At 43.5% G+C, this 16,939-nt stretch overlaps 1 long non-coding RNA gene across 6 annotated transcripts in view; it reads left to right on the top strand.

Moving 5' to 3' along the window:
* The window catches only part of LOC115065007, a 57,715-nt gene that overhangs the window by 36,292 nt on the left and 4,484 nt on the right, over positions 1-16,939 (top strand). For 2 of the 6 annotated variants that reach the window (XR_003844817.1, XR_003844816.1), the window contains exons 2-3: positions 5,616-5,776; positions 14,512-16,207. This is a non-coding gene — a long non-coding RNA (uncharacterized LOC115065007). Of the gene's footprint in view, positions 1-5,500; positions 5,777-12,258; positions 12,370-14,511; positions 16,208-16,939 lie in introns of those variants that run through there. The other 4 variants (XR_003844814.1, XR_003844813.1, XR_003844818.1 and 1 more) reach the window with 3 other exon arrangements.

Here is a 16,939-nt window from a genome sequence, read left to right as displayed (position 1 = left end):
AGGAAGGAAAGGAAGGAAGGAAAGGAAGGAAGGAAGGAGAAGAGAAGAGAAGAGAAGAGAAGAGAAGAGAAGAGAAGAGAAGAGAAGAGAAGAGAGGAGAAGAGAGGAGAAGAGAGGAGAAGAGAGGAGAAGAGAGGAGAAGAGAGGAGAAGAGATAAAACCTTTCCCAGCAGCCATCAGTGGAAAACAGCTTGGTTGGTGGTGGAACCTTGTGGTCATTCCCCCCTACTCTGTGCAGGGCTTTTGTGTGGTTTGAACCTGTACAGGTCTCCTGCTTGCTGTCACAGCCTCTCTAAGTTCATCTGTGTATCACTCCTGCTGTGTTTCCTTGGAGCCATCTACCACTTCTGGCTCTCACAATCTGTCTGGTTCCTTGTCTTTTAGATCCCTGAGCCTTGAAAGGTGTTTGATAAAGATTTCCCATCTAGTGCTGTGAGTTCCAATGTCTCTCGTTCTCTATACATTGTCTAATTGTGGTTCTCAGTGTTATTACCATCTAATGCAACAAGCATCATCTCTGATGAAGGTTGAGTGTTGTTATACCGATCTATGTGTATAACAATATGTCACTAGGAGTCACTTCATTGCAATGTTCCTCTAGGAGAACAAAGTAGTAGCTTTCCTTCTAGGGCCCATGACCTATGTAATCTCAGGTTCTTGGCTACTTCAACAGTGTAGGGCACAGGTTCCATCTCATGGAGTGGGCCTTATATTCAAGCAAAAAGTGGTTGATTACTCCTGTAACATGAGTCACTATTGCACCCATATATTTCAAAGGCAAATCTCTGTTATGGGTTGCAGGACTTGTAGCTGAGTGAAATTGATAATTGTCTAGTTCACTCAGTACTGTGCAAAGTACATTCCAGCATCATGAAAACTAGTCAGTAGAAATGAATTTCCTAATTGTACACCAGTTTTATTTCTCCATTATCAATGACATAAATAATCTGTGTCATCCAGGATAGGGCCTTAGTATCAGGTTATAGAGATAAACTAATAGCTTTTGCAATAGTCTATGATATCTGACCAAGAACTCAGTGAGATATAGCCTATTCCTGGCACTGGAGGTTTTACCTGCTAGCAAATGTCTAGTTGGAACATTCTCTCCTCTATTGCATGGTGAATCCATTTAAATTTCTCTCATATAACTATATGTTCTAAAAAGTTCCTACTGTAGAAGGATTATCTGTTGCTCAGTTTGTGTATTTGCAATTATTTAGACTTTACAACTTTATCGAATGGATATTGGCAATTAAAACAGGAGTAGCTTTTAAAAACTCTCTTTTTAATGCCCATATATGAGAAAGTTAAAAGATGACCAAGTTTGAAAATGAAATGTCCCCTAAAAGGATTATTCATTGAAGATTTAGCCCTCAGCTGACGAGCTATTGAAAGATAAGTGAATTTTGACACTGACTTTATAAACAGTCTAGTCCATTGATGATCTCATAACTGATAACTGATGACAGCCGGCTTGAGAATATCCTTGTGCCTTGTTATCCACCCTTCTTTGTCTCTCTCTGTCCCATGGAAGCCAGGAGGTGAGACGCTTAGCTCTCCCGTTGTCTTCCAGTATGGCATTCTGCCTTACCACTGGCCCAGAAACAGTGGACTGCTAACCACGGACTGAAGACTCTGAGGCCATGAGGCACAAGAGTCCTTCTCGTTTAAACTTGTGTCAGCTTTCCCACCACAGCAGAAAGCAGCCACCAGCATAGTTGACAATCCGGCATCTACTGCTCTCTGCTGTAATTTTTGAGATGGAGTTTCTCTGTGAACCTGGAACCTAGCAATTTAGCTAAACTGACTAGCCAGTGAGCTCCAGGAAGCCTCCTGTCCCTGCTTTCCCAGCACTGAGATTACAGACATGCGTGTCCAGCTTTATTTTTTTTTAGAGTGGACGCTGGACATCGGAACTCAGATCCTCCGGTTTAAATCACAAGCATTTTCTTGTCTGAGCTATCTCCTACATTCTAAGTGAACCAAGTGGTCTCAAGAGCCCCAGCTGCACCTAGAGCTCCAGGTAGAAAGGGGTTTGGGTGAGCTTGCTAAGTCTCTGGTCTTCCCTGACTACCGTGGCAATGACTCCTAGACATTCAACCTTTTTACAAAAGCTTTGCAAACTACAGAGAGGATAAGATGAATAAGTAGGGTAAGGACCTTTCTTTACTTCATGGCTTCTCTGGAAGAGGAGTTGCTGAGGCTGAAGAACACCAAGAAAAATCTATTTGTAAAGTTTGTTCCAGTTCATTTTCCTCATGGCAGTGGAAAGGGCGTGCTGAGAGCAGATAGGTATTTGACTGGCATCATTGCTTTTAGCCAAGTCTGGTCCCGGAGGCAGCAAGCCAGGCCAGCTCCTCTCCTAGGGCAGGGCCTCCCCCCAGAGAAAAGGATCTTGCTGATGAGAGCTGGGATAACCAGAGAAAACAAATGGAGAGCCAGTCCCCAGAGCAGGCTGTTTGGCTCTGGGTGCTCTCAGGAGTGCATTCGGAGTGACCACGAACCCTTTTGGACAGTGAAGAGCCACACTGGTGGCATCCGTGTCACAGCAAACCTTTCTAACTGCTGCTCCCCACCTCCTCTCTCCAGCTAATGGCTTATTTCTCACAATCCAACCTCAGTGAGTCAGGAATTCTCATTCATGAGTAAGCTAATAGCAAATAGCTTTGAAGATGCCAGTGTAGGATTCTCCTAACTATCCTGGAAGAGCCTCCTAGGAAACTGTTCCTTCATGCAATACTCTGCACCAAGTTCCATGCTTTCGGAAGGAAAATGGCCCTGGTCCCTTGTCAGCAAAGTTTTACAGGGAGTGTGGAGGTGTTTTCAATGGTACTAGATGGGGCAGTAGAGCTGGAACCCACAGGGGGATGTGCCTGGAGAGATTGACAGGATGTGTCCCTCTGGGAGTTGGTTCTGGAAGCAACAGTTGTTTCTTTTCCAAGAAGTTTCAGACTCGTTCATAGACCACCGTGAACTTACAAAGGAACTGTTAATAAAGTGACTTCCAGCCGGGCTGCAGCAGGAAAGGGCAAATGCAGAGGCCGTTTCGCCAAGCAGAAAGAGAAAAACAAGTGATGCCCAGAAGCCAAGACTTTGGACTTCAGTCTGTTGACCGGAGTCCCAGAGGCCACAGGAAATGGTTCAGAGCTCTGCATGACCTCGACAGGCCGTGAATGGCAGGCTCTGGAAGCCAGCCAGGATGACTAAAGCCTGCTTTACTAGGCTCTTAACGAGTCCTCTGAGACACAGTGCTGGACAAAATCTCACAGAACAGCCTGTTGCCTGATGCAGGTCCCCACAGGGTAACTTGGATGTGGTTTTTACGCCTGACTTGGGGCTGGAGAGATGGCTCAGGGATGTGCTCAGCTCCTAATATCCACATCAGACAACTTACAACTGCCTGAAAGTCCAGCTCCAGGGAATCTAGAACCCTATTCTGAACTCCATGGGCACCTGCACTCAATGCACACATCCACCCCAGCACCTGGCTCCCAAGTCTACATTGGTGTCTTAGTTAGGATTTCCATTGCTATAAAGAGACACCATGACCAAGGCAACTCTTAGAAAGGACTACATTTAACTGGGACTGGCTTACAGTTTTAGAAGTTTAGTCCATCATCATCATAGCAGGAAGCATGGCAGCATGCAGGCAGACATAGTGTGGAGAAGGAGCTGAGAGTTCTACATCTTGATCCAAAGACAAAAGACTCTCTTCCAGGCAGTTAGGATGAGGGTCTCCAAGCCCACCCCCACAGTGATACAATTCCTCCAACAAGGCCACACCTCCTAATAGTACCATTGCCTGGCCCATGCATGTTCAAACCACCACACTTGGCAAAAATCAAACTACTGAGATTTTTGTTTTAAAAAACAACAACCCTCCTCCATTCTTCCTATCTCTTAGTGAGGCTCACACTCAGAAACAATGAAGCCAGACAGCTAGCTATACTTTACACTGGAAGCAGCTTGACCACTGTGTAGACAGAAAAAAAGGTGGAGAATACATCCAAGGGTCAAAAAGGAAAGAAAGCTGCCAAGGACTGTGATGGCTGCCCAGTGACCGCCCCTGTACTGGTTGGTTTTATGTCAACTAGACATAGGCTAGAGTCATCAAAGAGGAAGGCACCTCAATTTAAAAAAAAAAAAAATGCCTCCATAAGATACAGCTGTATAGCATTTTCTTAATTAGTGATCAAAAGGGTGGGGAGTGCATCCCTGGGTCAGAGGTCTGGGTTCAGTAAGAAAGCAGGCTGAGCAAGCCACATGAAGCAATCGCTCCTCCATGTCCTCTGCACCAGCTCCTGCTTCCAGGATCCTGCTCTGTTGGAGTTCCTGTCCTGACTTTCCCTCAGTGATGACCTGCAATGTGGAAGGGGAAGCTGAATAAACCCTTTCCTCCACATTTTGCTTTTTGGCTATGGTGTTTCATTGCAACAGTAGAAACTCTAAGACAACCCCCCAGCTCAAGTTATTGAGCTATTTCACATATTCTAATCCAGGAAGCCATTCTCTGCTGTGTAATACTAGTAATGTCTACGTCACCAACAGGTTCTTTCTTAGCCTCTACACTACTGGAAAATGGGGTTTCTGGGAGAGAAGAGACTTGGTCCTTCCCCTTGGCTCTTGTGCCTTCCCTGTGGGACTCTAACTCTTGCCACCCTCACTTCAGCCTTCCTACCTCACCTTAACAGACAACAACTGGTTTCAGCATAAGCACCTGAATCCAGTTTGCGGCTGCTGCTAAATGTAGTATTCTAACTTGAAGAGTATCTTTATTCTGTCTGCTGAATGACCCCATCAGCCACTGGCCAGCACTCAGCCTCCATGCCCAGGGGTCAGAGGAAGTATTGCTCCTCACCCCCAGATGTCTGAATCTCTGCTCCCATAAATTTGAATGATATCAATCTTTGTCCTGCTTCTCAGCCAGAGAGGAAATGGGTTCTTGTTTCAGTTCTCCGTGCCACGGTTGCTTTGCATTTTCTTTTGTGAATGGATAGGAGTCTGGATTACTGAATCACAGTATAGAGAAAAGCTATCCACCTATGCAGACACATTCACCAAATGGCCATGAGAAAGAGATAACATACACACACACACACACACACACACACACACACACACACTGTGCCTATAGCCATCTTACAATCTATAGAAAACCATGAGATGAACACTAGAACTGGGAAGAAAATGACCTTGGTCCCCTCTGAAAAATAAAAGAGAAAGGCTCTTTTTATTGTCTTTTGTTTTCCAGATATGGTCTTGAAGTGGAAATTTCTGGTGCTTTGGACACTCAGTTGTGTCATGTGATGTTTTCGTGGAAACTGTCTTATGAGAGAATGGTTTTTGCTGAAGCAGACACATAGGAGGATGTTTTGCTGAGAACAGCCGTGTGGTATTTTTTCAGGAAGCTGCCTGGAAAAAAACAGGCATGCGGTGTTTTGCTAGATTTGATGTTGGAGAGGACATGTGATGTTTGAGAAGGGTATAAATATAACCCAACAGACCGTGGACTACCCTGTGTGGTCTTGGTTTGCCTTGCCATTTTTTGCTGGTCTTTGTTAGGTATTGGTTTACCTTGCCTTCTTCACTGATCAACATTTGCTGTGACTTTATAGAGAGAAATGTACCAAAGAACTTCTGGTGGTGTTCCAGTAGCTTCTTGCCGCTCCTGTGGACTCAAGCAGATAGGCAAAGCCTCAAGGTTTCTTCTGGATCGAACTGCCATTGGACTTCCGCTGCTGATTCGTGTGAACTGAACTGCTGATATCCTGACAATGTAGGTTGGATTCACCTCGAAGAACTATTTCTAAATGGGTCCCCATCCTCCTTTGCCATATTAACCTTTCCTTTTCACTACCTCTGGTGGGTGGTGGGATAGAAGGGAGGTTAAAGCATTTAAGTACACTTATTTAAGTAGGTTTTGAAAAACTTAAGTCTACTTGTCTCCTACTACTAATCTTATCTGGAACTCAATGTGTAGCTGAGGATGACCTTGGGCTTCTGGTTCTCCTGCTCCTTGAGGGAATCAGCACATTTGGTTTTATGTGATGCTGGCAGTGGAACCCAGGGCTTCATGCTTGTCTATTAAACATACTAGCTCTGGAAATTAAAAATTTCAAATGGTGATAGTTGAATAGTCAAAGGGAGGGGCACAAGTGTCTCTCTTTAGGATATCTCCTCTTGTAGGACATGGCGGTTCATGCCTTTAATCCCAGCATTTGGGAGGCAGAGGTAAGTGGATCTCTATGAGTTCAAGGCCAGCCTGATCTACATAGTGAGTTTGAGAATAACCACGGATATGTAAAGAGACCATGTAATAATAATAATAATAATAATAATAATAATAATAATAATATGTCTCTCCTGCCAGAGCTTCAGAATAAGATTGTCTTTCTATAACCAGGGCAAATGAGCAGGCTAGTACAACAGAAATCAGCTTTTTGAGAGGCTCCAGGCTCCATATAAGGGCTAAGCCTTAATACAGAACTCCAAAGGTCATCAAGTATATTTTCTGCCTTGCCCACCTAAGGTCTTACCCTGCTAGATGAAAAGGCTCCTAAGAAGCTTAAAGGCGTGTTTCCACAGTGGAAGCATGCCCGGATTGGCAGTAATTATGTCTAGGAGAGAGAAACAAAGCTCGTAAGAAGTATGAGTGTGATTTTTGGCACACAAAATGGAATGCAATGGAACTGAAAAACCCCTGGGCATTTCCAAATCCACAACCAAAACCTATGAAAGACTTTAATTTATTAATAAAAGTTCTTAGAACTTGAACTAAAATAGACTAAGAACATTTGAAATACAAAGACTCTTGGGGTTCCCATATTTATCAAACAAGAAACGAGCAGTAAATACTGCTTAAAATGAGCAGAGATTATGAAGGGGGGGGTGTTGAAATAATAAAGTCAAGGGCCATTAGGGAAAGGTGGAGAAGGAATCTATTCCCAGAAACAGGGCCTAGAGGAAAATCAGCACTGCAAAACAACAATGTTCTCTCCTCAAATCGAAGAACAAATAACTTAGTGCACATTTACAGTGTCTTAGTTTGGATTGTGTTACTGTGAAAAGACCATGACCAAGGCAAGACATGTAATGATAAAAGACATTTAATTGGGACTGGCTTACAGGTTCAGAGGTTCAGTTCATTATCATCATGGTGGGAATCAGACTGCAGGCAGACATGGTGCTGGAAAGGGGGCTGAGAGTTCTACATCTTGATCCAAATTCAACAGAAAGAGACTGTGTGCTACACTGGGCATAGTCTAAATATCTAAGAGACTTCAAAGCCTGCTCCCACAGTGGCACACTTCCTCCACATCTACTCCTACAAGGCCACACTTCTAATAGTGCCACTCCCTATGGCCAAGCATTCAAACACATGAGTCTATGGGGGGGGGGTGCATGCTTATTCAAACCACTGCACATGGTGAGTGATCATGACCAAGAACAGGTTGGCCCCAGGAACACGTTTTGTTTTCAACGTGGAACTAGTTACATGCACTTTGGTATCCACAGAACAAATGGTGAAAAGCTGGAGGTCAGGTAAGAACATTTCAAAGTTTTAACCTGGCGTCTTAGGGTTTTACTGCTGTGAAGAGACACCATGAACCAAGCAACTCTTATAAAGGCAAACATCTAATTTTTAGAGGTTCAGTCCATTATCATCGTGGTGGGAAGCATGGCAGCAGGCAGGCAGACCTGGTGCTAGAGGAGCTGAGAGCTCTACGTCCTGATCCAGAGGCAGGAGGAAGGAACTCTACAGGTAGACAGGAGGGGAGTCTCTTCCATGCTATGTGGAGCTTCAGCACTAAGACACCGCAAAGCCTGCCTACACAGTGACACACTTCCTTCACCAAGGCCACACCTCCTAATAGTGCCACTTCCTGTAGGCCAAGCATATTCAAACCACCATACCTAGTAACTGAGAGAATACTAGGTTAGATATAGACAGTGGATGCCAAATGGCTATTAAGAGGATCAATGATAACCTAAGATATAACAAGGAGCAAATTTCATGAAATACCAAATAAACCACAATTCTGGTCTTCCCACTGCAGCAAAGCATCCCTCTGTTGTTGTTAGAGAAACTTGAAGTCTTCAAAGTTGGTCAGAGGGTGACACAAAGATATCATGCATTGGTAGTTGATATACTATACATCTGTCAGGTATGCGTGTTTATGAACAACCGAAAAACAGAATTCTTAAGCAAAGGAAAACATACTATAACCCTTTTAGTATCTCTAAGCTGAATGTTCACTTTCTGTCAAACAAATAAAAGCAAATCACCCATAAAGATTACATCTCTTACTGTAAAAGTTCAACCCAGTGATATTTACTCAACCCCACTCATCGGTTTCTGCAACAATTGCTCTATCTGCTGCCTGGTCAACTGTTTGACCCACTCTTCCCCTTTAGCACACTTTCTGTGCTTTGTAATGCATAGAAAAATGACCAAATCACTATTAAAATTTAAGATCTTCACTCATGCAATCCTTCTTAAAAAAAAAAAAATCGCTTCATATTGTAGTCTTTAGGAGACCCTGTACATGTGATGGATGGGTAGATTCCACTGTCAACCCGACACCACTGGATGCAGGGGTTCAATTGAGAAAGTAGCTCCATCCCACTGGTCCGTGGGCATGTCTCTCGGGACATTTTCTTGATTGTTAATTAATGTGGGCTGGTGCCGTGTGGACAGTACTATTCCTGAGCAGGCACACCTGGGCTGTGTAAGAAAGGGAGTCGAGCAGCCCAATGAGGAAGCAAGAAGCCTTCCTCTGCGGTTTCTGCTTTAAGCTCCTGCCTTGAATTCCTGGTCTTGGCTTTCTTTGGCAATGGACTCAAACTGTAAAATGAGATAAATCCCTTTCCTCACTAAGTTGCTTTGGGTCACAAAGTTTGCCACAGCAACAGAAAACAAACTTGAGCAATCTTAAAAGGATGACAAGGCTCATCAGGTAAGAGTGATGACTGCTCTTCCAGAGGACCTGGGTTCAATTCAACATGGCAGCTCCCAACCAGCTGTGATTCCAGCTCTGATGCCCTCTTCAAGCCTTCTTGGGTACTGCACACATGTAGTTAGCAGACATACATGCAGGCAAAACACCCATACACATAAATAAAACAAATAACTAGAAGCTGGAGAGATGGCTCAGCAGTTAAGGGTCACAATGCAGTAAATAGCAGACAACCCTATACAAATGCAAAGTTTGGATAGTACATTTTCATGCATCGTTCAGAAGGCTGGTGTGTAGATAACAAAGCAAAGCAGAAAACTCATAGGAGCTGAGCAGTGGTGTCGCACACCTTTAATCCCAGCACTTAGGAGGCAGAGGCAGGCAGATTTCTGAGTTTGAGGCCAACCTGATCTACAGAGTGAGTTCCAGGACAGCCAGGGCTACACAGAGAAACCTTGTCTTGAAAAACCAAACAAAAAGAAAAAAGAAAACTTATAGGAGCAGATAGATACATGTTCCCTGTGTCCTGACCAGTCATATGTATTTGTTCATAAGATATTTTGTGAGCATATCATATTCCTTATATACTATACAAGTCTCTTGGGAAGAGTGGATAAACACAAAACAGATATGAAAATCCTGCTCTCATTGACTCCATGGTCCAATAGAATAATAGAAGTTTCACAGAAAATAGTATAGATGGTTGTTTTACTATAGCCACTACATACATTACAAAGGGCTTGCTTATTTTCATATTTTCTGACTATCTTCCAATACTATAATAGGGATACACCAACTTGCCCATTTTAGGACAGTTTAAGCCATGACTCCAATTTTTTTCTCCCGTTTTTACATCAGTATATATTTACATCAGTATCTTCTCCTCTTGAGACTGGCTGGCTCTAAAAACTCTCTTAAATAGAATACAGCAAATGATGTTTTATGACTCCTGAGTCTAGACACATTGGTTATCTCTTCTTCATTCACAAATTATCCTAAAACTTACTGGATGAAAACAACCAGCGTTATTGTTCATGGCTGTCTGTGGGTTTGTAATTTGGAACTAGCACGGCTAGTTTCAGGATCCCTCTTGAGGTTTTGATAAAGATATCAGCTAGAGATGGCCTCATTAAGGACTGACAGGCTAGAGGACCCGCCTCTAAGCAGTCAACTCTGCTCACGTGCCATTGGCAGAGGTCTTCAGTTCCTTTCCCGCTCGGCTTGTGACAGAGGATTCAGTTCTGTGCCACATGACTTTCTCAGTAGTGCTATTAAGAGTCACCGAGGCTGGTTTTCCCCCCACAGTAAGTGACTTAACGGAAGCAGAAAGAGGAAACCACAATGGAGTGATTTAAATATTCCGGGTTTAATAACTAATACTGGAAAAATTAATATGGTAGCAGTTACTTTTTAACCAGCTACTACCCAAATAAAAGGTGCAGAGACCTTTAGAATTATAATAAGCTTCAGTGCACTGGAGCTAGGCAGGTATCAACCCTCTAAGGTATTTTCTCTGCTTTCATGCCTTGAGCCCCAATATATTACTTGCCATATTCATTGATGTTGCTCCTGCTTCATCAGGTCAGGCCTCACAGCCACATGCTCATGGCCCAAATTACCCCATGACTTCTTTCCTCCTCCTCCTCCTCCTCCTCCTCCTCCTTCTTTCCTTGCTCTCTCCTGGTTGTCCCTACCAGTGATCACAAGCCTGGGAACCAAAGCCTGCCTGCATCTCTCCAGCCCAGCTACAGGCTGTCAGCAACTTTATTAACCAATCAGGAATAACTGGACTGTAAGGTTAACACAACAAAGGCTGGTGTATGTGAGAATCTGCTCATCTTGGGGCAACTAGATCTTGGGATGCAGAATTTAGCATTTGGATCCATAGAAACAGATCAAACCCCACCACAATGTCTTCATATCCTAAAGTTGGGAATCAAACCCCAGAACTCTGTCTTATTTGATTATTTAGAAATGAGTCACCAATATTACCATCCACATTTAAAAGATAATTGATTTGGAGATAATTAAGCTCCGCAGATCAAAGGAAAGATTGTCAGAATATTTGTGGGCCTGTCTAATACTACCACAGCAGGCATGAAAAAAGGATACAGCTTCATACCCACTTGTGTGCCGGGCAGCCAACAGATAATACCAACTGTAATAAATGTGAGTGATAACAAGTAAATGTTCATGTCCCTTGCAAAGTCACTTGTCTAAACTTAATCACTCTTAGGATATGATTAAGTTATGGGAGCAAAGACCTGGAACAGCACTAGTGTCCACAGGAAAAAAAAGAGAGAGTCCAAAGAGAAACCTCATTCCCCTTCTCCTTGTGAAGTTTCAGTAAAAAGATGGCTGACCTGGACCATCCCCAGACACCGAATCTCCAAGAAACTTGGTCTTAGACTTGACAGCCTCCAAGGCTGTGAAGAATAGACTTCTGTCATTTGTGAGCCACCAAGTCTATGGTATTTCATTGTATGTCTTAAGACAGTGACTAGATTATTCCATATAACTTCAGCCCAGTTACTGAGACCTCACCACCACTTCCACCACCATCTCTGAGTGCTACCAACTGCTCAGAGAGCCTCTCTCCTGGCAGTTGAACTCTTTTAAGTCCTGAGCATAAGTTATGTCTAGTTTGGCCATATTCTTCCTCTTCATCAGATGGCACACTGTGTGCCACAGAGATTACAGCAGGGATTCTCCAGGTCAAGGACAACTTTTCTGCTGCTTGAGCACAGATCACTTGTTTTGCTCTCACAAGCCCTAGGTTCATTATTCCTCAATTTAGGAGACAGCTCTAAATGATGCTGACTGGGGGTTGAAGAAATGGTTCAGGTTAAGAGCATTCCAGAAGTCCTGAGTTCAATTCCCAGCAACCATGTGGTGGCTCACAACCATCAATAGTGGGATCTGATGCCCTCTTCTGGCACGTAGGTATACATGCAGATAGAGCACACACGCACACACACACACACACACACACACACACACACACACACATAAAATCTTGTAAAAAATGTTGCTTACTGATGAGTGGCATAAAACATGGTTCTCAATATATGTTCTAGGCTACTGCTTTTATTTTCATCATTATTATTTTTACTTTCATTGAGATACATACATACATACATACATACATACATACATACCCTCTCCCAGAGCTTCTGACATCAGTTCATGCTATGAAAACCTGGTCTCACAAGTACATTGTTAACTCCTTCTTGTAGTTCATTAAGACTTTGTCAGACATTTTCAACTTCCATTGATTTTTTTTTTTTTTTTACCTCCTGAGTTTCCATTATCCTCTGCCTTCAAAACCACTCAAAGGATGGACCAAGGAAAGTTCCCACAGACTGAAGTGGGCAGTGGGCAGCACCAGGAACAGCAGCCCAAGATGGAACTGGTATGGAGGGATGCTTAGACCTGTCAGCAGAGGTGTGGTAACGTGCTGCGTTCCCACCAACGTGTGGGTGGAAGTGTGTGTATTTTTTCTGCCTCTTCTTGAAGAGAGTGACTTGTCTGAACTTATTTCCTTGTGCCCCACTGTGATCTGGAACATGAATGTGTGCCCAAACCTGAACTTGATCACGAAGAAAGGGGATTCTAGAACAATGAAACGAGCCTGGTTCGGTATATGACCTCGTGAAGCAGATTGCCCACCAGTCAGACAGGCCAGATTTCACATAAGAGGCTTCTCTGATGTTTAATCTTTGATTTAGTTTCCTTGTTACATCAGCTCAGTCACTCTTCAAAGTCCTATGGGCATCCCCATATTCCGTGCCCCCTCCCTCCTATTGGCTGAGGCAAATGAGTAGGAGTTGCTCCATGGCACACCCCTTCCTCAGACTCCCAGACTTCTGCACAATCCATCCATTGAGGAATACTGCCCATAAAGCCTGACAACCTTTTCCCATTGGCCTGTGATTCCCTCGGGCTCTTCCAACTCAAAGGTTCCAGGATGTCACCGCTGCCCTCCCCTCCCCGAAGCACAAGGTCAGGTCTGTCATAACAACACTCCCCTCTCCAGCACCAATTTCTGTCTTAGTTAGAATTTCAGTTGCTGTGGTACAACGTGACCAAAAGCAGCTTGGGGAGGAAAGGGTTTGTTTCACGTATACACCCGCAGCTTTGAGGGAAGCCAGTGCAGAACCCGTTTAAACGCCAGATGAGGACGTGAGCAGGCAACCACGGCGATCAGCTTGTAGTTCCAGCCTCAGACAGCGGGACAGAGACTCCCCCAGAAAAGCAGGCTTGCAGGAATAGCCACATCTCTGAGCTCTGGGTTTGGGGTCTGACTTTCAGTCCTCACTCTTATGTAGCGAGTACCCTAACCACTGAGCTGTCTCCCCTGCCCAGCTTTTCTTCTTTCTCTGTTTTGACTGTTTTCTTACAAACCTCCCTCCTGCGCCGCCTCACTCAAAGGGAGAGCGTGTGCCTCAAGGTTCTTTTCATGTCCCGGTCACACATGTTGCACCTGTTCTACTTCATTGCTGATGAAGCCAAGCCCTGTCTGCTAGGCTGCAAGTCGCAAATACTGTGTTTTGTCTGCTGATCATTTTACTTCATAGTGCTTAGCAGACAGTTCGAAAGATAGTAGATATGCAATAATTACTCCCGGACAACAGTGGGCAGATAAATAAGTAACGGAAAATAACCCAGGGAACAAATCTTAGTATGTGTACAGAGAGTCCTAAATACATACTTTTGTAATGCTAAAAGAATAACTGGATGGGTTGTGTTAAAATTAAAAATAACTTTAATTGGATCTTTATTTATCAACATATTAATAAATTAGAAGTAGATTAAAGACACATATTACAAAAATTGAGACAAACACACAAAAGTAAGCTCTTTGTAAATAGCTGGCTGTGAACTAACATTGGGAAAACTCATGCAGGCCACATCTTCTAAACCATATAAAAGGTAAACTTTCTATACAGGAAAATCAAAAATAAAGGTTGAGTAAGAAGTCTGAGGAAATACTTGTGCTAGAACAGAACAATTGAATCTGATATCCGTGTGTGTCCATAAGAAAGAAATATTTTAATCTAACCAATAAGAAGGAGAAAAAAAGATGAGTGATTAGTAAAAGACAAATCACATGCATAAAATAACAGAAATTAAAAATGAAATATTTTTATAGAAACAGAACAAACTCCACTCACCGAGAGCTCCTTGTTTTTACACATCCAGACAAAATATAATCTAGCTGCATAGGTAGCAGAAGATGACCTAGTTGGCCATCATTGGGAAGAGAGGCCCCTTGGTCTTGCAAACTTTATATGCCCCATACAGGGAAACACCAGGGCCAAGAAGTAGGAGTGCGTGGGTAGGAGAGCAGCGGGGGAGGGGGTGTATAGGGGACTTTGGGGATAGCATTTGAAATGTAAATGAAGAAAATATCTAATAAAAAATAGTGTTTTAGCATGAACCGTCACAGGCTTGCTGGAAGCCATGAGCTATATATACCCTTCCAAGGTTTCTGAAGATGGAAAGTCACCAAGGCTTGGTTGATTGTAATTTTCTTTTTCCATAAATCCCACAGGATGCAATCCTGCAGCTCAACGCCAAGGAGAGGACTTTTGGCTCCGCCCCTGTGCCCCAGAGAAGCCCCGCAGCTTCTAGGAAGGAGGAAGTCCGGTCTTGCTCATCTCTTATCTCTCATCCTGCTCAGGGAATGTCATTTCCGTTGAGTTTAAATTTGAGATTGCTGAACGGCAAATAATAACGGTGATTTAGGTTCGGTAATCACACTTTGAATATGGTAGACTGGTTTATAACACAGAATCTTAGGTAAAATAATCTTGGAAGAAAACGCACACCCACGTCCATCCCAGTGCCGTATCTTAAGTCAAATTAAAGAGGAACACACTGCCAGAGTCAGAAATGTTGTGTTGCCATCATGCTGTGAATGCTGGTGTTGGGTAGGGCGGGCAGCGACAAAAGCCTGCTTTTCCTGCCTCGTCCCTGTTCCAAAAGTCACTTGGCACACTTGAGGCATTTGTTACCATAGCAGCCAGACCCTTGGAACCCGTTTGCGGTTGTACTTCCATTTACTGTGGTTTATAACAGAACACCTGAGACTGAGTACATTATAAAGCATACGGGTTTGGCTAATGGTCCTAGAAAAGTGGGCGTCCAAGAGTGTGATATGAGCATTCAGTGTGAGTTTCACATGCTGCGCCTTCCCACCGTGCTATACAAAGAACAAGAGAGGCCCAGTTCCTGTAACTAGCCAAATCGTGGAAATGACCTTAGTCCACGTAGGAGTGCAGTGTTCTTATACTCTAATAAAGGCGATTAAAACTCAGTGTGAAGTTTTAGAGTGACCATTCAGATCACAGCACTTCCCCTGACGTGAAATAGAGGAAGAGGGAGAGGGGAATGTGGGTGCATGTGGCAGGAACTCATCCTATCCACAGTAAAAGAAGGAAGAGCAATAAGACGTCTGGGGGTCTTTTTGACCGTGATAGGTGAAGTAAAGGGAGATGTTTGATATTAGAGAAAGCATATGAATGTTTTTGAATTTGTTAAAAAGGTAAGATGAGAAACAATGAAACAAAATCAAAGAGAGAAAAGAATCTGAGTTGAGGTCAGCAATAGCGGAGACCGGTGCAGTGTTTCCAATCAATGGCCATGGTGGATTGTCAAATTCCTTGTCTGGCCTCAGTGGGAGAGGAAGCGCCTAGCCTCAAAGAGGCTTGAACTGGGGGGAGGGGGGGGGAATACTCAGAGGAACCCCACCCGCTCAGAGAAAGAGAGGAAAGGGGATGGAGGAAGGATTGTGGAGGGGAGGAGGTGACCGGGAACAGTGAGCTGAATGTAAAGTGAGTAAGTAAAAAGTATAATTAAAAATTAAAATTAAAATTAAAAAATCCTCAACAGTCTACGCCACTAGGTGGCGATGTAGAACAGCTGAAGCACTGGCAGCCGATGAGTTGGCCTTTGTGGCATGCTCTGTCCACCCACCATGAAAGATTCCAGTTTCTATATTCCGCTTGGATGCATTTTAACATTAAATGCAATTTGTCAGTGTTTATTATAATTGTTCAAAACGATGGCCCAAAACAATGGGTGTTTTAACCGTCTCTGACGGATTGGTTTTCCCCCAATTGTTTAAAATTTTACATTTTTACCTCACACCTGTTTGTTTGTTTCACTTCTTAGGAACTTGACACGACTCCTGACTTGGAAATTTCATTCTAGACAAGTATTTCCTACCAAAACGATAAGGAGATAAGGTATTGTGTCTGAAACCATTGGCTAGTTGGGGTTTGGAGAGAGACAGACAGACAGACAGACAGACAGTATTGAGGTGGGGATAGGAATAGAAGTGAGGTGGGGGTGGAAATGGGTTGGGCACAGGGGTAGAGGTAAGAGAGGGGGTACAGAAATATCGTGTTTGGTAACACTTTTTTTCTTTGCAAGATGACCACTGAACAAGCCAGGCTAGACCACGGTGGTCTAGATAATCCTAAATTCCCACAGCAGTTCCTGCTCTGGCGTTTCTCATTTTGTTTAATATCCCTGTGAGGCTGAGTTTTTCTGTTCAGCGAGAAATATAAGAAATACTTGTATAACTTTATAAGAAGAATTCCTAAGGTAACATCAGACACATATATGCACATAGTGAAAACTATCAAATAATTGTGTATTCTCATAGTCACATGTCTTTAGAGGCGTGTGTCCATGAAGAAAGAACAGATAGTGAGAGAACCCAGAGAGTCCGTTTGGTGGTTCCAGCTCTTTGAATGAGCTCATCTTTAGTCCCCAGGGTCTCACATGTAATGTCCCACAGAATCTGCTGTCATCCTGGGGAGGGAAGTACAAAGCTGCCAGCTGTTTACTTGGAGATCTGAGTGTTTTGCAGTTCATTTTGGGAAAGTAGAGAAGCTTTTTTGGTCCATAGCAGATTCAGATTCTCTCTCTCTCTCTCTCTCTCTCTCTCTCTCTCTCTCTCTCTCTCTCTCTCT

This window comes from Mus pahari, chromosome 11, assembly GCF_900095145.1.
Source record: "Mus pahari chromosome 11, PAHARI_EIJ_v1.1, whole genome shotgun sequence".
NCBI classification, from domain to species: Eukaryota; Metazoa; Chordata; class Mammalia; order Rodentia; family Muridae; genus Mus; species Mus pahari.
Note: the sequence above shows the minus strand (reverse complement) of the source record. Positions and strands in the feature narration are given on the sequence as shown.